Here is a 10,410-nt window from a genome sequence, read left to right on the forward strand (position 1 = left end):
TTGATGGTCGGTCTCCAACCTGGATCAATCAAACAAGAGCTAAGCAGGCAGTTGAGGCGGAACCAACGTATGACCTTTGATGACTTGTGCAAAGAGGCCCGGGCCCTCGAACTGGAATCTCAAGAGGGGGAGGAGGCCGTTTTGGCACAGAGGGTTGCTGTTCCTAGAAATGCCACCATGAACATAGAGCAATTAAAAGGACAGATACAAGCTGAATTACAGCAGGAGTTGTTGGGAGAGATGAGGAAGGAGATGGTGGAGCAGATCAAGGCCCTTTCAACCAACTTAATGGGGAGGTAAAAGCACATCTAGCATCTAAAGAAGTGCCTCTAACCTCTAATACCTTCCCTTCCAGTAGTCACACAGCTATCTCCCAGGTCCCGGAAATGAGACGAAGGCGCCCAGTAACCTCTACCTACCAATGGGATGCACAAGGCAGGCCTGTCTGCCTGCGCTGTGGTACGGCTGGACACGTCCAGCGTCACTGCCCCCAACGTTCATCTAGGCCTCAGGATTTTTAGTTCCCCCTGCAGCTGAGGGCCAAGCAGTGGGGGCAGTCAGCACAGATAAGGTGCCCAGATCGCAGCCGAGGTCCGTCCTGGTGGGTGAGTGTCATGATGTGACGGTGAGAATGAATGGTTGTGAGATACCATTTGTGCTTGATACTGGATCACAGGTTACATTGTTGAGCCAAAGTTTGTATAAAAAGCACCTCCAAGGCACCTGTTTGACGAGTGTTGATGCCACCCCTTGGCTGACCCTTCGTGCTGCAAACAACCTTGAAATCCCCTATATTGGCTATGCTTTGGTGGACTGTGTGGTAGGAGGTGTTCAGGTTTTTGAAAAGGGTGTGATTGTTGTTGACGATAAATGCCTTGGTTCAGAGAAGGGCATACTTGGAATGAACATTATTAAACCTGTCTGGCATGCTCTCACCCAGGGTAATCACCCAGGGCTTTCAGCATTTAAAACAACCGTGCCTCCGACTGTTGGAAGCCTCTGGTCTCGTGCCTTTGTGGAGTGTCAGCGAGCTGCCGCAGAGTGCCCTCCTCCCCCCTACCAAGGAGTTGCCAAGCTAACACGACAGCAGCCAGTCATCATCCCACCGCAGTCAGAGATGGTTTTGTGGCTACAGGTATCTGAAAGTGCTCCTAAGAAAGTATGTACTGTTATGGTGGAACCTTTTCTTAATGGTGACACAGAGTGGTGTGTGGGCCGCACCCTGGCTGATCTGAAGGACGGCAGAGTGCCTTGTAGAGTTTGTAACCCTAACCCGTATCCAGTTGAGGTCCCCCAACGCCAGCCATTGGCTCAGGTAACAGAGATTGCAGATACAGACATTCAAGGGGAGCAAGAATTAGTTATTAGTACAGTGGCACCAGATGTGGTAGAAGTGTCAGTAAGGCGAGTAGGAGTGGAAAACTGTACAGACCCGCAGGAGCCTCATCCAGTCTTGTCTTTACAGGGAGATGGACTTAGTTGTGAGCAGCAGGGGGTGATGATAAACCTGTTAAGGAAATGGTCAAAGGTGTTTTCTAGCCATGACGAAGATTTCGGCCGGACCGGTGTGGTCAAACACCAGATACCAACAGGTTCAGCTCCCCCAAGCCGTGAGAGATACCGCCCTGTCCCCCCAAGTTTGTACACTGAACTACGAGCCTTGTTGCAGAATATGTTGGACACTGGTGTAGTGAGGGAGAGCTCGAGCCCCTGGGCAGCCCCTATTGTGCTGGTGAGAAAGAAAGATGGGAGTTGGAGGTTCTGTGTCGACTACAGGAGGTTAAACGCAGTTACCCACAAAGATGCCTACCCACTACCTCGTATTGAGGAGTCACTGACTGGACTGAAAGCAGCCAAGTGGTACTCCACCCTGGACTTGGCCAGTGGATATTGGCAAGTGGAAATGGACACGGCTGATCGGGAGAAGACTGCTTTCACCACCCCTTTGGCCTGTACGAGTTTGAGAGGATGCCATTTGGCCTGTGCAATGCCCCAGCAACCTTTCAGAGACTGATGCAGCGTTGCCTGGGTAACCTGGTGAATGACTGTTTACTGATTTATTTGGATGATGTAGTGGTGTTTTCCCCTGATTTTGACAGCCATATCAGGCACCTCGAAGAAGTGTTTGAAAGGCTTCACCAACATGGGCTGAAACTGCAACCCAAAAAATGCCACCTGTTCCAAAGAAAAGTGACTTACCTGGGCCATGTGATCAGTGAGCATGGAGTAGCTACTGATCCAGAAAAGACTGCAGCTGTGAGAGACTGGCCAACACCTCAGACCGTCAGACAGGTAAAATCTTTTCTTGGTTTTGCTGGCTATTACAGACGTTTTATACCTGCATTTTCCAAGATTGCTATGCCCTTAAATGCTCTGACCCGTGGTACTGCCTCGACAGCAAAGAAGACGGCTTCTGTCATCTGGTCTCTGGAGTGCCAGCAAGCTTTTGACAGGTTGAAAGAGGCTTTGTTAAATGCACCTGTCCTTGCCTATGCTGATTTCTCTCTCCCCTTCAGGCTTTATACAGATGCTAGTTTTGAGGGTTTAGGGGCAGTACTTGCTCAGGTGCAGGATGGAAAGGAGAGAGTCATTGCCTATGCTAGCCGCAGTCTCCACCCCCCAGAGAGGAATGACCAGAACTACAGCTCTTTTAAACTGGAGCTGTTAGCTCTTAAATGGGCTGTCACCGAGAAGTTTAAAGATTTCTTGTATGGTGTAGAATTCAGTCTTCACTGATAACAACCCCTTGGTGCATTTGGAGACTGCACGGCTTGGGGCTGTGGAACAGCGTTGGGCTGCTCAACTGGCAAATTTCAGGTACACCATCAAATATCGGCCAGGTACCCAAAACAGAAATGCAGACGCCCTATCCCGGTTGCCGGAGCAGAGTGAACCAGCCAGTCTGGTACGGACAAACCAGGTTCTGGCTGGTGCGGATCACACCTGGAGTGACCGTCAGGCCAGTGACCCTGACCTCCTCCAGATTCGGCAGTGGAAGGACCAACAGGTGCCTCACCCCCAGGTATGTGACTCTGCATCTCTGTATTTGAAGCAGCTGCTGAAAGAATGGGGTAAAATTGTACTACAGGATGGTGTACTGAAACGGTCTCACATGGAAAGAGGTTCTGACCTCCGGCTTTTCCAGGTGGTTATTCCCCAACATGAAACAAAAGGAGTGTGGAGAGACTACCACAATGAGATGGGACACCCCAACAGTGAACGGACCCTGACAGCCCTGAGGCAACGCTGCTATTGGCCGAGAATGACAAGGGATGTAAAGGAGTGGACTGAAACATGCCCTCAGTGTGTGTGCGCAAAGGCTGGACCAGAGGTGAGGGCACCATTACTGTCCATCACTACTTCATATCCATTTGAAGTTGTGGGGGTGGACTACCTGTCTCTGGGGCGCTCAGGTGATCAGTACCCCTACATCTTGGTAATGATTGATCTATTCTCCAAGTATGCCATTGCAGTGCAGAAAGGGATCAATCTGCCAATACTACTGCCAAAGCTCTCTACTCCCGCCTGATCCAGACTTTTGGTTGTCCTGAACGGATTCTTTCAGACAGGGGGGCTGCTTTTGAATCGGCTTTGGTGAGTAATCTCTGTCAGCTCTATGGGTGTCAAAAGAGCCGAACCACTGCATACGATCCTCAGGGAAATGGAGCCTGTGAGCGGTTTAATCAGACTCTTTTAAAGTTGCTAAATTCTTTGTCTGAAGAAGCCCAGGCGCACTGGCCAGATCAGCTACCAGCCCTTCTCCAGGCTTATAATAACACCACCCATAGTACCACCGGATTGACTCCACACTTTGTTGTTTTCGGGAGACATGCTCGTCTCCCACTGGATTGGGCGACAGGCTTGAGTCCTCCCATAGAGCCCACAGTTTACAAGACTGGGTAAAAAGACATCAGCAGGCCCTACATAAGGCTTACCAAGTAGCAAAAGAGCACACCCAGAGAAGGCAAAACAGAGATCAAGCACGATACAACCGAAGGGTAAGACGAGTGGCACTGCTTCCAGGTGAACGTGTGTTGGTACGAAACTTCCGCAGGAGAGCAAAGGGTAAGCTGGGCCCAAGATGGACCCCAGAGCCTTTGGTGGTTGTCAGACAACTGAGAGAAAACCACCCAGTCTATGTGGTTCGACCAGAGGGGAAAGAAGGGCCAGTTCGAACGGTACACCGCAATAATCTCAGGACGTGTCCCATGGATATGTTACAGGATGACCAGGAACCAGAACAAGAGCCGAGGCAGCCATCAGGAGACCAGCCCCTTGAGCTACCCCCTCCCACATGGTGGCTTCCTGGTCTGTTCATTAATGCCCCACAAGAGCAGATGGTGCCTATCCCAGAGCCAGCTCAGGCTGACCCACCTGACCTTCTTGGAGCACCAGCAGCCCCCAGTGGTGAGCCTCGTCGCTCACAACGAGCCACTTTTGGACTTGCACCAGTTAGGTATGGTTATGAATGAATAGTCGGGACGACTATTGTTAAAGAGGGGGGGAATCTGTCACAGTACCAGTTGTATTTTTGTTAGTTTGTTGCATGGTTTGGAGTGCTTATTTTAATTATTTAGGTTTTTATTTTGTGGTTGCATGATTTTGGTTGCGGTGGTCATTTTGTTATGTTTGTTTTGTAGTTGCATGGGTTTATTTTGAGTGTGCATGTTACTGGGTGGAGTGATCTTTCTTTTTCCTTTTTTGAGTTGTAATTAGTGAAGACAGCTGGGACTGATTTAGCGAGACCGCGACTGATTGGACAGAGCTACCTGAGCTGATGATGAAAAGAGGGACACATGTGCAACAGGAGGGGGGCGAACAGGGGACTAACAGACGAAGGAACGGAGCACTAACAGAGCGCACAAGGGGGAAACCAAGCGGAGGACTAAGAGAGCGCACAAGGGGGAAACCAAGCAAAGGAGTAACAGCGCAGCCGTGAGTAGAACTGGGGACAGACGGGGAACCAAGTGGAGCGACACAAGAGTGGACCGAGCCAAAGAAACTCCACGCTACATGCAGTAAGCAGCGCTGGTTCGAGGGGAGAGGACGGAGGCGGACTGAGTCGCGTCGTGGCTGCACGGAGGCAGGAACGGAGGGCTGAAGTGAGCGACGGACGCCGAGGAGGATTGATACAACGCAGATTCCCAGATAAGTGAAGGGACGCGAACCATCCTACCCAGCAGTGTGTGTGTGTGTGGTTGGTTGTTTTTATGGTGTGTCGAAAACTGAATGACGCTCCCTCTTCCGCAGCGCTACATCTCGTCGGACCAGCCGTGAGGAGGACTCGGAGGTACGGAGGCCAAGGAGGAAGTGTGCGGCTCGTCACTCATCGCCCTGCGTCGCCTGTTCCCCAGAGAATATTCCCTTTGAAGGACTATCACACCGGCCAGATAAGCATAGCCTCAAAAAGACCAGTGTGCTCTGTTTTATTGATCGGATGCCCCCAACGGGACTGTTTTTTTTAATAGATTTTAGTAGGATTTTAGTTTATTTTTTTAGAGATTGTTTTTATCTTGTGTTGTTGGTTTTAAAATTGAGGAAATAAATTTCCTTCATCGCCCATTGCATTTGTGCATGACGTTTTTAACAGTGGAAAATCCAGTCTTTTGACTGCTGGTAACAAGTATCTGAATCTGTGCAGTCCATGTGACATATATATATATATATATAAAATGAAACTTGATATATATATATAATGAAACTCGATATATATATATATATATATATATATAATGAAAGTCGGAATATAGAATGTTCAGATTTTCATTCCATCTATTCAAAGTTTCATTCCATATATTCAGACTTTTTCCTACTGAGCCCTGGAAGGACATGGCAAACAAAAACAGGAACCTTATTGGACATTTGCTCTTCAGATGAGCTCTTCTGTGATTATCTGTCTTCATGGTTGTCACAGGGAACGGCGACTACGTTTGAGAAAACAGGTAATTTTTAGAGATGTTTTGATTCTGAACACTGAACGTGTTAGCATTAGCTTAGCTACTTAGCTTCGACTACATTTGCATCCCTACATAGCTTAAAGGTTAAACACATGCACCATATGTTGATGATAATGATAATATCTATGTTTATCTTTATAGCTGGTCTTAAGGCTAATTACGAGGCAGAGGGCAGCTGCTGCCTGGACACATCCATGATCACGCCACTGGTGGGACACAATTGTACTGGATTTCAGCTGAAGGATGCTGTTCTGTCCAAACTGAGACATTTTTATTGTGACATACCCTCCACTGTTGTTAGCTTTTGATTCAATAAATTTTTTGAGATGAGGAAATCACTGTTGCATGTTTCTAGTTAAATACCCTACTTTTATGATATATCACTACAGCATGCACTTTTTATATTTTCCATCAATTTCACCCAAAAGTTGAATAACTATTTGTGAGCAGTGTATGTAGACACATAATAGAAGCACATTTCAATAATATATCTGCTGCAGTAGTGCAGTTTATCTACCTAGATTGGTTAACAGTAAAAAAAAAAACATATGCTACTGATGTTTCTGACTAAAATCTGCTTGAAAAGCACAACTGCTTATCTGTCAAAATGTGTGTAACAAAAGTGTGCACTGAACACTGAATAAAGTCTCTGTAGATTATAGACAAAATTTGCATCTCTCATCACAAATTTCTGTTTATTCACCCAAAGTGCATGGGTAAAATACAAAACAGGTGAAGTACTAAAAAAGATTTATTTTCTAGAAAAGCCAATAGTCAACAATGCAGTTTAATTCTGGGACAGTTGCTCCAGCACCGACACCATGCGTCCCATCAGTGCAACCAAGGTTTTCATTCATCTTCTGGATGTTCTGCAGCATGGCAGAGGTCACGTCTTGGTGTCTTCCGATCTGTTCCAAGAACCGTTCCTCTGACCTCTCCAGATACTGCAGAGGATCCACAGCAGCTTCCTGGTTCCCTTTTCCTGCATAAAAGCACCAAAAAGTACTAGTTGTCAGTAATTTTCTATTTTCATAAACACAGTTAACTTAAAGTAAATGTTCTATTTTGTGATTTTAGGATGGGTCAAAAGATAACATACTGATCATGTTGATGTCTGCATAGTCTAATCAGATCTTACTTGATTTGGTCTGTTGAGAGGAGGACAGCGTGGAGGAGCTGCAGGACGGAACCAGTAAGCTGCAGACTAGTGCTCCTGGTAACTGGACCTCATCATCCAAGGCCGACAACTAAATAAAATGAACAAGACATGCTGTTGATAGCATCTGTAATACAAATGATTTTAGCCATTAACTGATTTATTGCTTTGTCCATACAATGTTAGAAAGTGTTACAAATAATACCTGTAATAATTTCCAACAGTGATAAATGCCTTGTTTTATTTTACAACAAAAAACACCAAAAGCATCTGTGTATAAGAAATCAGTGCATTGGATTTCCACATCTGCAAAGCTAGAAAATCACACATCAGAATTTTACCTTGAAATTATGAAAATAGCTGCAGATTACCAGTACTCTTTACTTCATTGTGTTAACTTGATCATTTGAATCAGTTTTTTAGACTTGTATTACTGATACGAAACATAATCAACACATAAATTAAAATGTGTTCGCAAAGAGTTCACTGGTTCTTCAAGGAAAATTTCAATGATAACCATATAGTTCAGTAATATGATTAATGGGTCATTGTGTAACAGCGTGGGAGGTTCTGAATACAGGTCTTGGACTGAAATATTGCTGCTGCTTTCCTCCGGTTTTATAAGGAGTTGTTTCATAGCTTGTTAGCTTACCAGCGGCTAACTGGCTGGCAAACAATAGTTCAACGCCAACCTCTAATCAGTGATCCGGTGTCCGGACCGCGTTAGCTGGCGGAACGTTCATAATACTGATGTGGGACTGTTGTAGCTAGCGTATTCATAGTAGGATAACAGCAGGATGTTGGAGAAATAAAACTTACCATTATCAGGATCGCTGGTCTGCATGGCAGACTCTTAGCGCATCGCACTGCTTGAATGTCTGTGTATTTCAGGCCGATTTCAAAATAAAACTCAATAAAATTCTCGTCCGGGTGAGTGTCCTTCATTGAAAGTCGATATATATATAATGAAAGTTGATATATATATATAATGAAAGTCGATATATATATATATATATATATATCGACTTTCATTATATATATATCAACTTTCATTATATATATAATTTCCTAAACGGCATGCCATATGTATGTATATGTATATATATATATATATATATATATATATATATATAATGGCATGCCGTTTAGGAAATTATATATATAATGAAAGTCGATATATATATAATGAAACTTGATATATATATAATGAAAGTTGATATATATATAATGAAAGTCGATATATATATAATGAAACTTGATATATATATATAATGAAAGTCGATATATATATAATGAAACTTGATATATATATAATGAAAGTCGATATATATATAATGAAACTTGATATATATATAATGAAACTTGATATATATATAATGAAAGTCGATATATATATAATGAAACTTGATATATATATATAATGAAACTTGATATATATATAATGAAAGTCGATATATATATAATGAAACTTGATATATATATAATGAAACTTGATATATATATAATGAAAGTCGATATATATATAATGAAACTTGATATATATATAATGAAACTTGATATATATATAATGAACTTGATATATATATAATGAAAGTTGATATATATATAATGAAAGTTGAGATATATATATAATGAAAGTCGGAATATAGAATGTTCAGATTTTCATTCCATCTATTCAAAGTTTCATTCCATATATTCAGACTTTTTCCTACTGAGCCCTGGAAGGACATGGCAAACAAAAACAGGAACCTTATTGGACATTTGCTCTTCAGATGAGCTCTTCTGTGATTATCTGTCTTCATGGTTGTCACAGGGAACGGCGACTACGTTTGAGAAAACAGGTAATTTTTAGAGATGTTTTGATTCTGAACACTGAACGTGTTAGCATTAGCTTAGCTACTTAGCTTCGACTACATTTGCATCCCTACATAGCTTAAAGGTTAAACACATGCACCATATGTTGATGATAATGATAATATCTATGTTTATCTTTATAGCTGGTCTTAAGGCTAATTACGAGGCAGAGGTCAGCTGCTGCCTGGACACATCCATGATCACGCCACTGGTGGGACACAATTGTACTGGATTTCAGCTGAAGGATGCTGTTCTGTCCAAACTGAGACATTTTTATTGTGACATACCCTCCACTGTTGTTAGCTTTTGATTCAATAAATTTTTTGAGATGAGGAAATCACTATTGCATGTTTCTAGTTAAATACCCTATTTTTATGATATATCACTAAAGCATGCACTTTTTATATTTTCCATCAATTTCACCCAAAAGTTGAATAACTATTTGTGAGCAGTGTATGTAGACACATAATAGAAGCACATTTCAATAATATGTCTGCTGCAGTAGTGCAGTTTATCTACCTAGATTGGTGTAACAGTAAAAAAAACATATGCTACTGATGTTTCTGACTAAAATCTGCTTGAAAAGCACAACTGCTTATCTGTCAAAATGTGTGTAACAAAAGTGTGCACTGAACACTGAATAAAGTCTCTGTAGATTATAGACAAAATTTGCATCTCTCATCACAAATTTCTGTTTATTCACCCAAAGTGCATGAGTAAAATACAAAACAGGTGAAGTACTAAAAAAGATTTATTTTCTAGAAAAGCCAATAGTCAACAATGCAGTTTAATTCTGGGACAGTTGCTCCAGCACCGACGCCATGCGTCCCATCAGTGCAACCAAGGTTTTCATTCATCTTCTGGATGTTCTGGAGAATGGCAGAGGTCACGTCTTGGTGTCTTCCGATCTGTTCCAAGAACCGTTCCTCTGACCTCTCCAGATACTGCAGAGGATCCAAAGCAGCTTCCTGGTTCCCTTTTCCTGCATAAAAGCACCAAAAGTACTAGTTGTCAGTAATTATTTTCTATTTTCATAAACACAGTTAACTTAAAGTAAATGTTCTATTTTGTGATTTTAGGATGGGTCAAAAGATAACATACTGATCATGTTGATGTCTGCATAGTCTAAACAGATCTTACTTGATTTGGTCTGTTGAGAGGAGGACAGCGTGGAGGAGCTGCAGGACGGAACCAGTAAGCTGCAGACTAGTGCTCCTGGTAACTGGACCTCATCATCCAAGGCCGACAACTAAATAAAATGAACAAGACATGCTGTTGATAGCATCTGTAATACAAATGATTTTATCCATTAACTGATTTATTGCTTTGTCCATACAATGTTAGAAAGTGTTACAAATAATACCTGTAATAATTTCCAACAGTGATAAATGCCTTGTTTTATTTTACAACAAAAAACACCAAAAGCATCTGTGTATAAGAAAT

Source organism: Acanthochromis polyacanthus, chromosome 10, assembly GCF_021347895.1.
Source record: "Acanthochromis polyacanthus isolate Apoly-LR-REF ecotype Palm Island chromosome 10, KAUST_Apoly_ChrSc, whole genome shotgun sequence".
Taxonomy (NCBI): Eukaryota; Metazoa; Chordata; class Actinopteri; family Pomacentridae; genus Acanthochromis; species Acanthochromis polyacanthus.